General features: G+C 43.5%; 1 non-coding gene across 1 annotated transcript; it reads left to right on the top strand.

The window, feature by feature from the left end:
• The first annotated feature begins 3,973 nt into the window (after window positions 1-3,973).
• On the top strand, window positions 3,974-4,046 carry TRNAR-UCG (transfer RNA arginine (anticodon UCG)). Its single transcript has one exon. It is a non-coding gene; the product is annotated as a tRNA-Arg (tRNA).
• The last annotated feature ends 12,513 nt before the right edge of the window (window positions 4,047-16,559 follow it).

The following is a 16,559-nucleotide window of genomic DNA, read 5'->3' as shown; positions in this document are numbered from 1 at the left end:
CTCCTAGCATTGGTGTACACACAAGTATACCTGCACCTGTTTCTATTCTTAGCTACCCTAACAGAACCCATGTGTTTACTTGTACCGCAATGGCTCCTAGCAGTCTCTGAAATACCATGCATCTTGTTTTTTAGGCTTCTGCTCATTCTAATAGAAGCAGTGCAAGAATCTCTTTCACCTCTGCCAGTGGCTACTGTCAATCTATTGGTCTTTGTCTCCCCCCAAGCTAGCAGTTTTCCGACCCACCTAACACTGCCTCGATAGCATCAGCAAATATTCTTGCACCCTTTCTATTTAAGTGTATCCCATCCCTGTAGAAGCAACCTCTCCTGTTAACAAGTACAGTCTAGGCTGAAAAAAATTCTACCCCTTGAGCCTTGCACAATCTTTCCAGGGCCGAATTGATCGACAAGGCTCTCATCATATACTCCCTCCTATCGCGTCTGGGCAGAATTGCAGACACTTTCAAATTCAACCCTAATTCTCAGCTTTTGTTCAACAGTGACCTGTACTTGTTAAGTAATTCCGCCGGTCTCCTACTCTTAATATCATTGGTGCCAACGTGTACAACGGTATCACCTTTTGTGCCCTTAAAAGATGATATTCTCTCTACAACGTCATCAACCTTTGCCCCTGGCAGACATACCCTGGTCCTGTTCCACCTATCATACGGTGATATTCTGAAATTCTGTCTTGTAAACTCCTCTGACCTCGTGTGATCGTCCCGGATTATAAAGCGAAATTAAGTCTTCTGTAATAGAAAGGGTCATTTTTCTACACAGGTCACGTGCAACAAAGGCTTATCATTAAAATCTACATAAAAAATTTTCAGTGGCCGAGTTAGTCGGTCTCAGCCGATCGTTAAATGATTGTGTTCTTCACGGGACTCCGATTCTTCATCCAGCAAATCCAACCAAAGAACATAAGCAGTTAGACACGAAATATACTGGCGCCTCACAGCCTTAGTTACTTTGGCACTTAACTACACCTATTTTAATTTCCCTTATATCTATGGGGTGGTCCATGTTGCAACATATATCTTTCCAGCAGCTTCATTAATCCTCCCCCCCCCCTTGTTTCTCTAAATCCTTAAGGCTTCTTCTACAAAGACATGTTCAAATGAATTCCACCTGTACTAAACAAGTTCCAACTACTGACCAAAGTTTTAGACTAGAAACAGATTCTAGATATTACTTCATCTGGAGACCTCAAGGAATTGGTACCATTCCTTCAACGTCAGTGAAAGGGACGCTTATGGTGGAGGTCGTGTTCTTGTATGGGGCGGAATAATGATCAACGGCCGAACCCTCTTTATGTTTTTATAGGAGTACCATAACTACGCAGTGATACTGAGTTCAAATCCTCGAACCCTATGGGCGATGTTTTAGGGGTACAGTTGGCTCACATTTTCTTTTTTTGTACCACAGTTCCACTGCACATTGAGCTCAAGTGGAGTAGGAATATCTTGGTCCCTTGCTGAGGAATTCAATCGCTCAGCAAGTGATTGAATTCCTCGGTCATTTGCTGAGCTAAGGTCTGCTGTGGTGGAAGAATGGGATTTGGTGCCACAGAATCTTATAGATGCCCTTATGTAGAGCATTATTCATCAATGTCAGGCCTGTTTAGCCATTGGAGGGGATCATACGCTGATTTTAAGGGATCAAATCCCCATTAAAATCAGCTCAGTTGGCACCAAACATTCAGGATTTATGACTGACCTCTATGACTATACATGCCAGCAAGTAAGAGCAACAAGACTGGTGCCACTGGTGGTTCACAGGTGAATTCTATATTACCTTATATCTGGTATCCCTCCTCACAAAGTTTCAGGAGGAGATGGATGTCTATGCTGTCGAATGCAGACTAGATATCCAGATAAACAATTGCCATCTGAGCCCTATCTTGTAGAACCCCAGAATGCTGTTGGTGGTTTGCAACAGGTTGGTAATGATGGACCTGCGTTTCAAGGCATAGTGAATGAATGGTGATTCACATGGCAGAATTTGGTTGGTTAGGATGGGAAGAAGGCCTGAATTGTGAAACTGAAATCGCTCCTTGTGTTTTGGGGATTGGTCAGACAATATATTGGTTCCAGGCTGTTGGGAAACTTTGTGTTGTGAGGATTCCATTAAAGATTCCTACGAGTGCAACAATGATGAAAACACTAACGCTCTTAAGGATGTATTGTGAGACCCCATCATATCCGGTGCAAGATGTTGGTGGGACATCATTAATGGCCTGGATAAGCTGTCTTTTTGTGATGATGATGGAAGCGAAGACATCTTGCTGACAAATGTTGTAAATGTTCTTGAGGTCTGATGCGACTTTGGCTTAAATCTTGTGATGTACTCTAGCCATTCAATTGGATTAAGTTGTTGAGGGAATTCTTCATGCCTTGCCTTAAACGGTGCCTTCCCGATCTTGATTGTTTTGTCGATGTAGACTTTCATGGCTTTAGATTTGCTTCTATTGAACTGGCCACGGGCTCTTGAGTATTCAATCCTGTCTAGTGGGTCTGATGTTGCTTTCCATTTTGTATGTAGCCTTTGTTTATTCGGAAATTTAAGGCTGAGCTCTTGGATCCACCATGCTTTGCTCCGACAGGAGATTGAAACTGTTTTTGATGCTGCAGTTCGAGCAATAGTTTGCAGCCAGCAGGTAAGAAAGTACAGCCCGAGCTGTGGATGACATTGGTTTAGGGCTGCCCAAGGAAAAATGGATGCTGCAAAGCAGCATTTCTGTGGAATGAGGAGTGAAGGGCTAATCACTCTCTTCTTAACTGATGCCAGGATGTCCTGGAAGTGATTGGAAGAATGAGGCTGCTGGTAGATGGTCTGACATGAAGGCTGTTTCAGGCTGGCTGTCGACGGTGAGGGTGTCTGTTGCATAGATTAGGTGGAACAGGTTAGTGCTTCTGGTAGGAGAAAAATTCTGGAGGGTCAGACCTACTGCAGCCAGATTCGAAGATAACGATCTGCGAAGACTGTGTTGGCCTGAGCTAATATTAAAGTCTCAACACACAAGTAATTGCTTTGGGGTGGCATTGATCAATGATCCAGTTGGAGACCTCTTGTAAAGTGTTCTTTACTGTGGGAGGTGGGGGGATAGACTGTGCACACATCAAGTCTGTGGCCTTCAATGTTGAGTGAGGCTTTTGCAGCTTCAAACATCGTTATATATTAATGTTTTTATTCGAAAAAAAAAAAAAGTTCCCTTTCGAGACAAGGGCAGATTTTTATATTTGAACCTTAATTAATGATTCCTCTATTACAAGCTCATTCCACTCTCTATCACACAGATGTACAGTTTCGGCTGCACGTGTTTTCTACAGATATTTTTTCTCCGTATACATACTAACATAATATGTTGATACTACACTGCCAGAGTGTGGTACATTCAGGTTTTACGTAATCCCAAAATCAAGACCCGAAGAAGACTCAATATCGTAATCCGAAACGTATCCAATGTTATTTAAGGAACGTAGCACTTCCACGAAGTATGTATGAGAGTAATTCGAGAAATTACGCTCACAGAGCTGGCTGGAATCTATCTCCCCCCCCCCCCCTAAATTTGTTGAGGGTTTGTTCGCAGACGTTTTCATGATAACCGGACAAATACGCAGAAAAAGGTGCCGCTCTTACAACAGATGACCTTGCCGCCCAGACGACGCACTAGAAAAGGCAGCGGGTCAGGGAGAGGTGAAGACAACTCGCTGTTCGACACCATATTGGGCAAAAGTCAGGGCTGTGACGAAGAAAATCATCGGGTCAAGTGCAGCACCCTCCAATCGACGCAACTCTTTTCTGTCCTAGACCCAGTGACCCCCTCCCCTTCCAACCAAAAGTAAAGTAATGAGTCACACTCAAAGTGCAAGGAGAATACGTTAACCATGCACACTCTTTGTATACACTGGTGGCCCACAAATAACTGAAATTGTTTCCAGAACTGTTATGGAGACAAACCAAGAATCGTTGTCCGAGTGGCCTAATGGATAAGGCGTCTGACTTCGAATCAGAAGATTGCAGGTTCGAGTCCTGTCTCGGACGGCTGTTGAGTTTCCTTTTATTTTACTTGAGTTATTATTTTCTCTATTAAATGTTTGGGCCCATGTCCAATTGATCCTCCTAATAATTCTCAGCGCCGAATTAAGAGGATATTTTTTTCCCTCCAAATGGAATATGTACTCTGTTAGGAAACTCCCAAAAGCGTCCCAACCAACTCACACTAAGAATTTCAATTGCGGTCCTCGCTGTCTCTCTCAAGTATCTTGAAAAAACAATGCTGAAAACGCTAAAATTCTCCATTATTGGTCTAGGTTTCAAGCTACAAGGACATATTGAGGAAATATTGAGCCAATGCATAACTGAGACATCTCACACCCATCCCCTTATATCGGAGGTTCGGTCCACGTCACCAGAATGCCATCAAGATATTTGACTTTTACTATTGGATCCTAAGATTGCTAAGCTGACTTACAAGGAGTATTATTGATATTACGTGCAAACATCAATATAACTCCATAGTCAGCTGACCAGATGGATAGATGTTCTTAATATAAATGGTATTGTCATAAGTGCCAGATCCCTGAGCACACAGAATTCTCTCCTCTCCTTAAGGACGAAACCCAACAATCTTTCCTGCCTCAACAACAGTTTTCCTTCAAACACCATAAATAACTTCGATAAACTTCAGGTGAACCCTCAGAAACTATTTGATAATAAAGTCCGCTTTTCTTGACTCATATCAAGAACTCATATAAAGAACCAATATGATGTCCCAGTTTATCTGGCAGGGTGCATAATTCCACTGGAACACGCCTGTGCCATTCGGAAGGCAGTCACCACATAGGAATGCATCTGATCAGCCACAACCGATAGGTAGTTTTTAGCACTGAGAGAGCGGTCTAGGGTGTATGAGGGCTCCAAGAGGTTTCCAGGAACAGAACCCGGAACCAAGAAAACTGCAGCCACCCTTCATCTGCAGTCAACAAAGCATAGCAAGAAATGTGATTCAGCGGAAAAGGCAACTTTTTTTCACATACGGAGGAGGATTCGTTGGATCGTAGTATTGGAAAGACTTCTTATCGTCCCCTGGTTCATAGATCATGGTCATGTCCATGGCCACTCTCTCATTAGAGCCACCCAAGTCCTAACTAATAAGCCCATGTGTTTTATGTCCATAAATTTCTTCTCTAGTCGATTGCCTGTTTTTTGGACGAAAAACACGATTGAGGGAAGGCGAACCTTGCTATCCACGCCTGAGACTGACTAACTCAGCCAAGGTGTAAAAAATCTCATAAAAAGCTACTATGCCCACTATTCCATTCACTCTTGAAACACATTAACTGCAGCCCTCCTCGATTATCCCAGCCGTTTTGCAGTTTCCATAAAGCTGTCATCCTTCCGTTGGTACTCAACAAGCATCCTTTTTCGAAGTCTTTCAACTTGCGTCCCTTGCCCGTGTCGATCAAGTACATCACATGGACCACATGACACGAACCTGCAGTATCTAACAGCTCTCAGCGCGACACCTGTAGGAAAGAGCAGCCGATTGCTAAAAGAAGGGGGTGGTCATAATATTTTGATTGGGCAGTGTATGTATACACTTCAATCTGTATAAGTGTAAATGTTACTGTAAATCAAAAAATATTAACTTATCTTTCGATTCTTTCTATGTAGATGGCGTTGATGTGACCCCGAATGTTTAATACAGATCGGTAGACCCGTATCAAAGGGGGGGCGAGTGATGCCCCGGTATAAGATTGAAATGGAGTCGTGTATGACTAGGAAAAATTATTCCATCTTACTTTTAAGATGGAATAATTCCTTCTTTCTCTCTATCTCAATAATACTGCCTTCTGCCCTTAGTTCAGCGATTATCTTAAACAACCAGACCCAAACGGGTGATAGTGAGTAGGAGGGGCGCACAGAGCGCTAAAGTAGAACACCGGGGGGTGGGACATGATGCACTTTCTCGATAGTCCATGGAGCCTTGCAGTTAAAATAATAATTACTGCGATCAGTCCTGCATTACATCAAGCACGTGAAAATTACAATTCGAAGGGGCCAACCCACCTATTCTGTTCCTCCCCCCAAGGGTGTTTCCTTAACCGCTCCATTCGAGTATCTTTAAATGCGGTCAATGTGGGGTTAAGGCACCCTCCGCCGATCAATGCGTCCCATTTCGCTGCGGAGTGAAGAAATGCAACGACCTCCATTAGCCAGCGGCCCTGACGGTCCCCGGCCCACACCAAAGGGGGCGTTGCGTAGCCTGCGCGCCCGCAGGTACAATATGCGCGCTGGCGAGCAGTCGCTTTGCCCGCTGCGCTGTCCGTAACGAGGTAATCGCCGTTCACTGACCCTGAAATGTGGGACTGCGTTGAGTCGAATGCTCCGAAGTGTTGCCGACCCCCGCGTGACGAACTGAGACGAGTTGGCGCGAAAACATACGTTACTTTCCTAAGTAGTTCTGTTGCTTTCCCCTCTACTCCCACCCTCTCTTTTTATGGAGAACGTTGAAGTCTCGCGCGAACTCTGCCCTTTTCAGCTAAACTGGGTTGGAAATGAATCTCTTGGAACACTGTTAGTAGTATTAGTTTTACATTACAACCATAAAATTAACAATTCCACTTTGAACTTTACCAAACTCTCTGCCTGGACCACAATTCATGTTGTCTTTCTTCAATGTGAAGGAAATTTTAGAGAGCAATTATGGAGAGAGGGACTCGATAAAGTTAGCTGGCTGAGATCTTTTTTTTGCGCATGGCGCAGAACAATCGCGTGTATGAAGTAGTAAATGGATGCCAAGTGATGCTGAAGTCAATCGAATAAAGGAAAAAATAGGTTAGGAGAGGAATGGAGCAGAAGTTCAGAGTTAATGGAGCAAATATTGTTTGTTTATACTCACCGCTCTCAATAAAATTGTGTTTAATGGTGCAAGCTATCCAGCAAACACATTAAAACTATTTAAACGACTTAAAAACCTTAAAATTTTAAAACCATACTCGCAGAAAACCGCATTAAAAATTCAATAGATGCGATCAAGATGATACGCTAACGTTTACGTCCATATACATCACAGTTACGAATGCCAATTTTCAAGTAAATACGTCCATTGTTTCTCGATGGTCAGTTTCAACAATGAGCGGGTCCATGTGACGTCGGAGTTATCTAGGGACGCTGTAAAAATATGAAGAAATAACTTTTTGTAGTACACTACTGGTCAAAAAAATCAGAAACCTCTTGCAATTGCGTTAATAGATAGTTGAATACAAGGTATGCAAATGTCAGTTATCACATGGTGGATCATTCCTTGGTATAAGATAAATATTGTACTCTTTCCCGGGGGCTTCTTAGTAGAGTGGGAAGACAATTTCCAATTTTAAGAATGGTGCGAATTGTGCGTCAAAATAGATGGTGTGCAGCAAATGGCCGAAATATTCAATTTAGGCAAAGAAATACCAATTTCCAATCGAATTATGAAGCGGAAGTTGAAGAAGCTGTGATTTGGTAGTCGTGTTTTTTTTTTTTTTTTTTGATTTGGTAGTTGTTGGCGCATCGGCTTCTGTGGCCATATTGCACCTCCCAAGGTTTTTGCAGTACTTTGATCCAAGCCCGAGGCGGGAATCGAACCCGCGACCTTTGGGTTGCCGGGCAGGTACTTTACCCACTCGGCTAGCCCGGTCGGCTGGTAGTCGTGTGTTAAAAATCGAAAGATTCGACTGGAGCGGGGTCCCCAATACCAAACTGCAATGTGGAACAGTGGTCCTGTGGTCTGAGGAGTCTCGATTTACACTTTTTCGCACCATGGTAGGGTGATAATGTGGTGTGAACCTCATGAAGCCATGCATCCAGACTGTCTCGTGTCCACCACTCAAGCAACTGGAGGTGGTATCACGTTATGGGGTATTAGAAGGTCATGGTAACTGCAATCAATATCTTTATTTCTTATCAGATCAACTTCATCCTGCCATGCTTCATTTTCACCCGGATGACGATGGATTCTTTCAAGGCGACAATGAAACCATCCACAGCACTCATGAATCTAAATGGTTCGAGGAACGTTCCCAAGATTTTGAACATCTAAATTCTTCAGATCCAGTTGAGAATGGCTGGGACATTTTGGAAAGGCCATTCGACTTCTGGGTTCTCTATTGATCACAATTCAGCAGCTGATAAATGTACTTATGGAAGAATGGTGGAACTGGACTCCCTCAGACATCAGTAGAAACCCCCTGCAAGTGTACGGATGCAATTTGAGCAAAAAGGTATTGAATAAAGCTACCAGATATCGAATAAAAGTTTCTAATTTTTTGGTCAGTGGTGTATTATAATATAAAGACGCCTGAGACCGGTAATCCTGCTGAGAAAATTCAACCACCTTCAGTGGAATACCGAGTTTTTCAGGCTAACAGAATAAGCACGCGCTGCCAGGTATATATATATATTTTTTTTTTTGGCAGGCAAAACTCGGCCCACTTGGGATGAGGTGGTGATTTGCGAAGAAACAAAACAGTGCAGACGGCCGCTTGACAGTCATATCTGGGTCAGATAACTGGTTCGAGTCTGTGTTGACGACCGGAGAGATCGAAGCCACTAAAACAGGCCCCAGTTTCTCATGCAGCCACCTCGTCTAACTCGTTTGGGGAATTTTATTTTTAGCAACTGCAGGACACGAGCATCTGATTCCTCCTGGGGACACCTCCAGGCTGTGGTGGTCACGACAGAGGTATCAGGTTTCCACGCAACGGATAGCTTTCTACTGAAGGTCAGTGGCGAAAGAATAGATTAACGAGGGTCCAGTTTACATTAAAAAACAACAATAAGGGATATACGCAACACACGTACAGTAGGTAACACAGAAAATGTTACTTAGCCGAGGCTTCAGTCAATAGGTAAAATTAATTTTGCGTTCCATCTGGATGGTGAACTTCCACGTGCCATGCGAGACGTATGTTTGAATTCTCCATTTATACTCGGGTTTTTCATCCATCAATTAGCGGAATTTTCATCCAACAATCGCCAATAATTATGCACATAATAATAACGTAATGATTAAGTACAAATACTAGTGTTTATATAAAATCAGCGAATAACAGACAATTACTGTATATCCCATTTTAACTCGGGTTTTTCATCTTCTCTACCATGCAGGAAAGGAAGCACAGTGAAGAGAGCTCCAGAAAGAACTCCTCCGGGTGGAACTCCAGTCAGAACCATGTGTTTGGCATTGAGAGTGAAATTTTTTCTGTTCACATTCCAATTTTAATGTTTTCTTAGTAAACTTTTATTCACCGTTCTGTTTCAGACCTTTTTTTTTTTTTTTACACTACCTGCCCAATTTATTAGGATCATTATGGTTTAGATCATATGCAGCAATCTGTGCAAAAATATATAACTCTAAGAGGACAGTGGTATATGATTTATGAAGGAATACGCTATAAAGTCGTGTGATCCGGGTGGTGTTCAAATCACCCGGATAGCACAGTGGCTATAATCATGTTTCCCTGATTCCACTATGATTTGTTTTTTCCAGATGCCAAATCTTATATTTAGAAGAATAAAACCACATTGAAATCATCAGAAAACTTTGCCAACTTACCTGCTCTCTCTCTCTCTCTCATCAATGCCATTAAGGATGATGGGGGAAAAAAAAAACTCTCAATAATGTTTCCCATAGGGGGTTCCATTTGCTTCACTGGTCCACCCTCAGAAATACCCATTCGTGACTACTCCTTTTCTTCAATCATTCATTCTTTTAACCATTTAAACTATTTTTTTTTTCACCTTTATATCTGTCAATTGTTTTTTGCCTTTCGCCCCGAGGTTTTCGCATCTTGCACTTTACCTTTAAAGGGGAGGACAGCTGAGAGAGATAAGAAAACTTTAAGAGAAAAAGAGGAGCATTAAGGAGAAATTATGAGATTAGAGGGAAGTTGGAATGAAGTGAAATTTATGTTTAGAAAAAAATGGGACAATTTAAGATAAAAGTGTTAACCACTCCTAAGACCCTCAAACTTTCTCTTCCATCTTATTTACTTCTGAAGTCACTTTAAGGAGAAATAAGTGACCCTCGAAGGTGGGGGGGTCTCCTTGCCAAAGTTCTTAAATCTTGCTTGTGATCTGCAAAAAAGAGAAATCAAGCAAAAGCGACGACTCACCCTTTTTCAATACAAAAATTATTTCAGATGGCGCTGCGGGTATAAATCCCCTCCCCCTCCCCCAAGCCACATCGATGCAGCAATGCTTTTTCTCACAACACCATTTGGTCTGGAAAAATAGAATTGAACTCGGACGAAATCTATTGTGCGGCGCCTCCCTTGGAAAGTGCGCGTGTGGGCGAGCAGTGGATTAAGGTCACGAGAATGACCCCATCTAATGGTTCTGACCCGCATCAATAACCCAACCGAATTCGCTGCTTAGCTGACAATTAAGACCCGTGCGGTGTAACGGCAGGTCCAGTCTCCTCACGTCAATTGACCTATTAGTGGCGGAACCCCATTGTTTGCGGCGGAACCCTATCGGGTCAACATCCCACGTGCAAGGGTTTCGTTATTGTAAGTTCCCTTCCGCTCCGAAACCATCGCATTTATACGTGAAGCTCGGAGAACGAACGAACGTACCTGTCCGTGAGGCATTAGCGGAGTGTGTAGATGGCACGTGAGATGAAAACATCCCCCCTCCCCCCACAGTGGCTTCTGAGACTCGAATAGGATTAGAAACAATGCGTTACCTCGCTTTAATCAACTCATTACTCGGTACACGTCTCTGGAACAAGTAAACGGAGATAGGTTACTCTGCTGATGGAAGGGGTGGGTGCCCTTTCTGGAAGGGGGCCCTTCCATTAATCTAATAATCAAGACGTTTAAAACTAAATTTACTTGTTTATCACACCCATAAGAGCACTCTATTTTTAAACACGCGTGCATTAGTAAATGTTGTTCGATGCAGACCTCGACCCCCACCTTCGTCCCTGAAGTAAAAAGGAAATTTCTGCTCCTCTATCCAACGATTTTCTCCGAAATATCGTTTTCAGCGAGCAAGTATCTATAGATTCTCTCTTACTTTTGCTGTGGGACTGGAACTGGGTTAATTGCCAGGAAATTAGCCAATGTAGAAACCTAACCCAATTTATTAAGTTCAGCCTCAAATAGAAGGTTGCAGCGACCTCCGGAATGCGGGTCGTATTTGACAGTCGCGTTTAAAGCGTACAATTTAGCAATACCCCGAATGTCTTCCTTCGGAGCAATCCATCTGCAGTTTTGCTTGATTTTTTTTTTTGGTTGATAGTAAGAATAAAGAATGCCCAGAACAGAAGAAGAAGAACTAAGGGAGGACCCATCGTGGCTATAACACCGGGTGTCTAATGGGACGCTATAAATGACGTTTTAAAATAATAAATGAGATTGGAAATTTCCCTCAAGGCAGAGGAGAAACAAAAATAAATGAACGCTCCTCAAAATGGACGATGTTGTCTAGAAACTGGGTATGATAATCAGCATGGGCATTTCATTAGTGTTCTTACTCTTAGTGACACAAACTCAGTCGAGAAGAAAATGAGAAAGGGATTAGTTTACACATCGAGGTTCAGCAGACAAGATAGCCACTCAGAGAATTTATTGAGGGTTCGTTGAAGCTGCTGAGAATCGGTTTTGCACCTTCTCAGACGAATAGATCTTGAAGTTTTCTGAGCAGAGAGCTACTTGAACGTCTGAGGTGTTGAGGAATGAAGAAAGAACATTAATAAAAGCTATGAAAAGCAAACGATCAGAAGACCAAGGAACTAAGGAGGAAACCATGAGGTACTCACTCCACTCAGAGACCAGTCAGGTTTTCACCTGTAGTTTCTAATAGAAGTGGCCTGGATATGGGAAAAGCATACCAAAGGAACCTCGTGAGGTACAGAAATGATGAAGGAAACAACACCGACACAACAACGGAAACAAAACGGGACTGAGGGGCTTTATTCAAAAATCGCAACATAGCACTGTCTGCCATGATACAGATGCATCACTGCCAAAGATGGAACAAAGGGAAGAGGTGGTCCTCAGTAGGAGATATGGCCACCCCTAATGTTGATGCAGGCTTTGCACCGCCTGTCCATACTTAGAACAATGTTGCTGATAAGTTCTTGCGGTAACATCGTCCATTCCTCTGTCAGCGCCATCTTCAGCTGGTGAACATTTTCTGGTGGGTGTGGACGTGCCGCTATGCATCTCCCCAAAGCGTCACATATGTGTTCGATGGGATTTAGATTATTGGAACGGGCAGGCCAATCCATACGAACAATGTCCTATGTCCTACCTTTCCAAAAGCATATCAACAGCCGCAGTGCGATGGGGTGTGGAGTATCATCCATAAACATCGGGCCAATGGCACCTCGGAACAGACGCACATGGGGAAGGATTACCTCAGTACAGTAGCGTGCACCGGTTGCAGTACCGCTTTCTAGTATCTGGAGTTGTGTACCTCCATCAAAGATAAGTCCTCTCCAGACGAGAACACCTCGACCGCCCTATCGATCCCTTTCAGTGATGTTTCCGGGGTGATACCGTGTGCCAACCTCTCGCTAGATAAGCTGACGTCCAGAATCGCTGCTGAGACTGAATCTACTCTCATCAGTAAAGAGTACCTTACCCCATTGCGATGTTATCCAGTCCTTGTGTTCGATGCACCACTGTAAACGGTGTCTCCGATGGGCAGGTGTTAAAGGGACACAGCGTACTGGCCGTCGGGAAAACAGTCCACCTTTGTGGAGTCGCCTGGCCACAGTAAACTACTATATCCCGTGTCCTGTGCAGCTGGTTTGCAATGGATCCCACTGTCTGATCCCGGTCCCTCTTGGCCTGTAGGAGTATATAGCGGTCATCATTGGGCTCGAGCTTCCCAATTATTCGACCCCGGGTAAAGTGATCCAGATGTGGTGTACTGGTCATTTCGTTGTCTGTAGCACTGTATGAAACCAATCGAAGGTCTGTAACAATCGTGCTCACCATTTGGTAATTGCTGAACTGCTGCTTTTATCTGTTTATGTGAGCCCTCTCATCACGATTCAAATCTTTGCACGTGCACCAGCTTTCTACTGAAGGGCCGCAGTTATGCAAATCGCCACAGGCTGTTTCGTTTGATTTTGTGGTTGTAACCTTTAGAAATAGTGTTGTTCCTTAAGTTTTGCACACCAGTGTATATGCAGTATAGCATAGAAATAGTCTTGATTTGTCATTACAGGAGTTAAAAATCAAATGCTGGCTTTTGATCTGTGTGTACCCAGGAGTCTTCCATGACCTTGATGCGTCATTGTCTTTTGTACTATTGTCCGTTGTGAGCGCGCTGGAGGGTTGGAATGGTTCAGTGAAGATTTATTCCAAGTGTGAAGAGGCATCGAGAAAATGAGGGTAAAGCTGGTGACGTTTTGCTTATTATCGATAATGCACCATCCCACCCTCCTCTTGAAAAACTGAATTCGATTGACGAGAGAAAGAGGTACAAAGAAACAAGTGTTACATCACTCGCTGTTACCAGAGGGAGATGAAGAAAGTGTGGTTGAGTCTTCAGAGAACCTCAACATTAAGGATTATTGCTACATGGTAGCAGATGCCTGGAACATGTTGTCGGAGAGAAATCTGAAAAAGGCATGGCTTTGGGGTGCTGCCGAAGAGACATGTGCAAGATTTGAACGAAGACATAAGTGAGATTGTAACTTTATTTCAAGAGATTCCCGGAAAACTCGGGCATCCCTTGAAATAAAGGGATCCGTTTATTTCAAGGTTAGACAATGAAGGATCCTTGATGATTCTGGTTATCATATTTTAACTGAAGACGAAATTGTTGCATTAGTCCAGGATGAAGATCGCGCTGACTTTAACCAAGATGATTCTGATGACAAAGAAGAAGAGGGAACGGGCCCGCTCACGCGGAGGCCTTAACTAGCCTTAACTGGCTAGAAACTGCAATGACATTGCGTGAGCAACAGTCTGAGTGCAGTTCTATGGAGATATTACTATTAAAGAGGATGAGACCTTGCCGAGAAAAAAAGACAATCTCACATGGTTCAAAGAAAGATTCAAGATTACATATTTTAAAAAATAAACCTTCCCAAGATTCATTGTACTCTTATTTGTGTGCAATTGTGGTTTTAAAAAAAAAATTCGATTATCCGAACAGACCTTGATCCCAATTAATTCGATAATCAACGTTCTAGTGTATTACGTTAGGGTCACTTCAACTACCCATGTGTATTGTGGCTGCAAATTGCGTGTATTCTCTACTCGATTTTCTGTTTGCTGGACGAAAAACAAGAGTTTTCGGGAGAAAAAAACCACGATACCCTCGCCTGAAACCATAAAAAGGACCATAAAAATTGCTATCATCGACGAAGAACCCAGTTGTTTTCCACGCCATTTCAGGAGAACGGCAATCCTGTCAACTATGTTGGTGCCCATCCCTGCCAACCAGGGATGGGCATCAGGCAGCATCTGCCCAGGTATTGGCTGCTCCCTGGTGGCAAAGTGGCCTAACCCAAACAACATAACCATCTCAGATAATTTCTGTACATGGACGCTTCTTAAATAAACTAATAATGATAATAATAACAAAGAACCCACAAGTATATTTACACCCACTGCACTTACACCCTTTCAGACCCGTTATACAGATTTTCTGTACCATCACAAAGTTCAAAGATGTACATCGGCAAACGCCCACGAGCCACCCCAACACACACCTGCAAACTTGGACATTAAGCCTGATATGGTTTGATCAATATCATTGATAAATACAGAAAACAACGATGGGCCTACAATTAATCCACGAAGAGCAGTACCCATTGATCACGACTCTCTGTCTTCTCACACTCAACGATCCCTTTATCCATTTTACCAACTTACCCTTAATGTCATACTGCTCCAATTTGTAGTCTTCCATGTGCCACAGTATCAAAAGTTTTTCCTAAAATCCAAGTACATGATATCAAAATTATTTTTTGCATCCAGTTCCTTTGTGACCACATCATAGTATGCAACCAAATTGAACAGACAAGACTTCCACTTAACAAACCCATGCTGTGTCTTAACTATTACTGGAATCTAGTCTAGATGATCCTGCAACGTTTCTTTAAAAGTGACTCCATTAATTTTCCAGGAACAGAAGTTAAACTAACTGGTCTGTAATTCCTCGTGTCACCCTTAGATCCCCCTTTGTGAATTGGGATACATTTGCACATCTACAGTTCGTGGAGACTTCCCCTGAGTCCAAGGATGCTCTCATAATTATGGCCAAGGGTTTGCTTGCTTCTTTTACCGCCTCCTTTAATATAACTAGATAGATCCCATCCACCCCAGGTGATCGAGCCCAACCGACTTCTATTAGATTGCTCAACAGCTATCATTTTTCAGCACGCTACACTGAAGTGATCCCTGAAGGTCAGTCCTTCATCTTGTCTGTGCCCCCCCCTCCAAATTGGCGTGAGAGCGGTCTTTTTTCAGGGGTTGTTTTATTGATTGTAATTTTCGTCTTTGTTCTGTTCGTCAAGGTCATGTGGGCAGCTCGCTGTATGTTCAGCTGTGACCCCAGACATCGAAGGTAATGTTAAGGTTCGGTCAGGTCATTCTAACAGTAAATTGTCCTAGCGGGAAGTTTGTGCATCAAACTGGATGGAACCTCTTACCACAACAGGAAAGACATTTGATCGATGAAGGAGACCATTCCGAAGACGATCTTGTGAGGGGAAGGATGTGGCTCAGCTCGAAGGGGATCCTTATACGGGCCCCATTTCTCCTTTCACACGGCAATAAACGAGGTGCATCTTGCGACAATAGAAAACTTCGTAATACGGAATTCCCGTAGTTTGTTTCACTCGAAATACCGCGACAGCACGTGAGCATCGACACACTTCCTGAAAATCTTTTAAGGGACACCTTTAATGACCCGAGAATCCTCACGCGGATCGGAAGGAAGCTCGGAGCCCACAGATCGCTGCTCGCGTTTCGTATCGCAAGAAGGGTGTTTGCCGTTCCATTGACAGCCTGTCGCGTGTCGTCCCTTGACCCAGAACACGAACACGTGTCGGGCAAAGTGCGCGACAAGTTCGATCCCTCGATGAACAGTCGTACACAAAATGTTTGCGGCCCTTAAACGTGTAGAAACGCCTCTTCTACACAGAAACAACACGAAGTCCTCTCGACTTAGGTCACGATGGATCCGCACTTTACCAACATCGGTTACGGAAGCGGTTATCGGCTTCCGTTAATGCGCTTGGTTGTCACGCTCTGCAGCCCACATATTCCAAGTCAAATGGACAACAGAGCAATGCAATTACCAAACACAAAATACACTGATGGGCCCAAACATTATGACCACCCCTGTCCATTGGCTGCTGCTAGCCTTCACCAGTGGGATTGCAGATGACCCTGCAAACAGCTACGTGCCAGCTGCGAGTCCTCCCCACATAGGGAGTCTTATCCCTATGAATCTACTCCCAAATTCCAAAAGGTAACTCCTTACTCCTCCCCATCCTAAATATTTCGTCTGGTGGACCCTATCACCGCATATCTGCAGTGATCT

The sequence above is a fragment of the Mastigoproctus giganteus genome, chromosome 3 (genome assembly GCF_048544385.1).
Source record: "Mastigoproctus giganteus isolate SK-2022 chromosome 3, ASM4854438v1, whole genome shotgun sequence".
Lineage (NCBI taxonomy): Eukaryota > Metazoa > Arthropoda > Arachnida > Uropygi > Thelyphonidae > Mastigoproctus > Mastigoproctus giganteus.
Note: the sequence above shows the minus strand (reverse complement) of the source record. Positions and strands in the feature narration are given on the sequence as shown.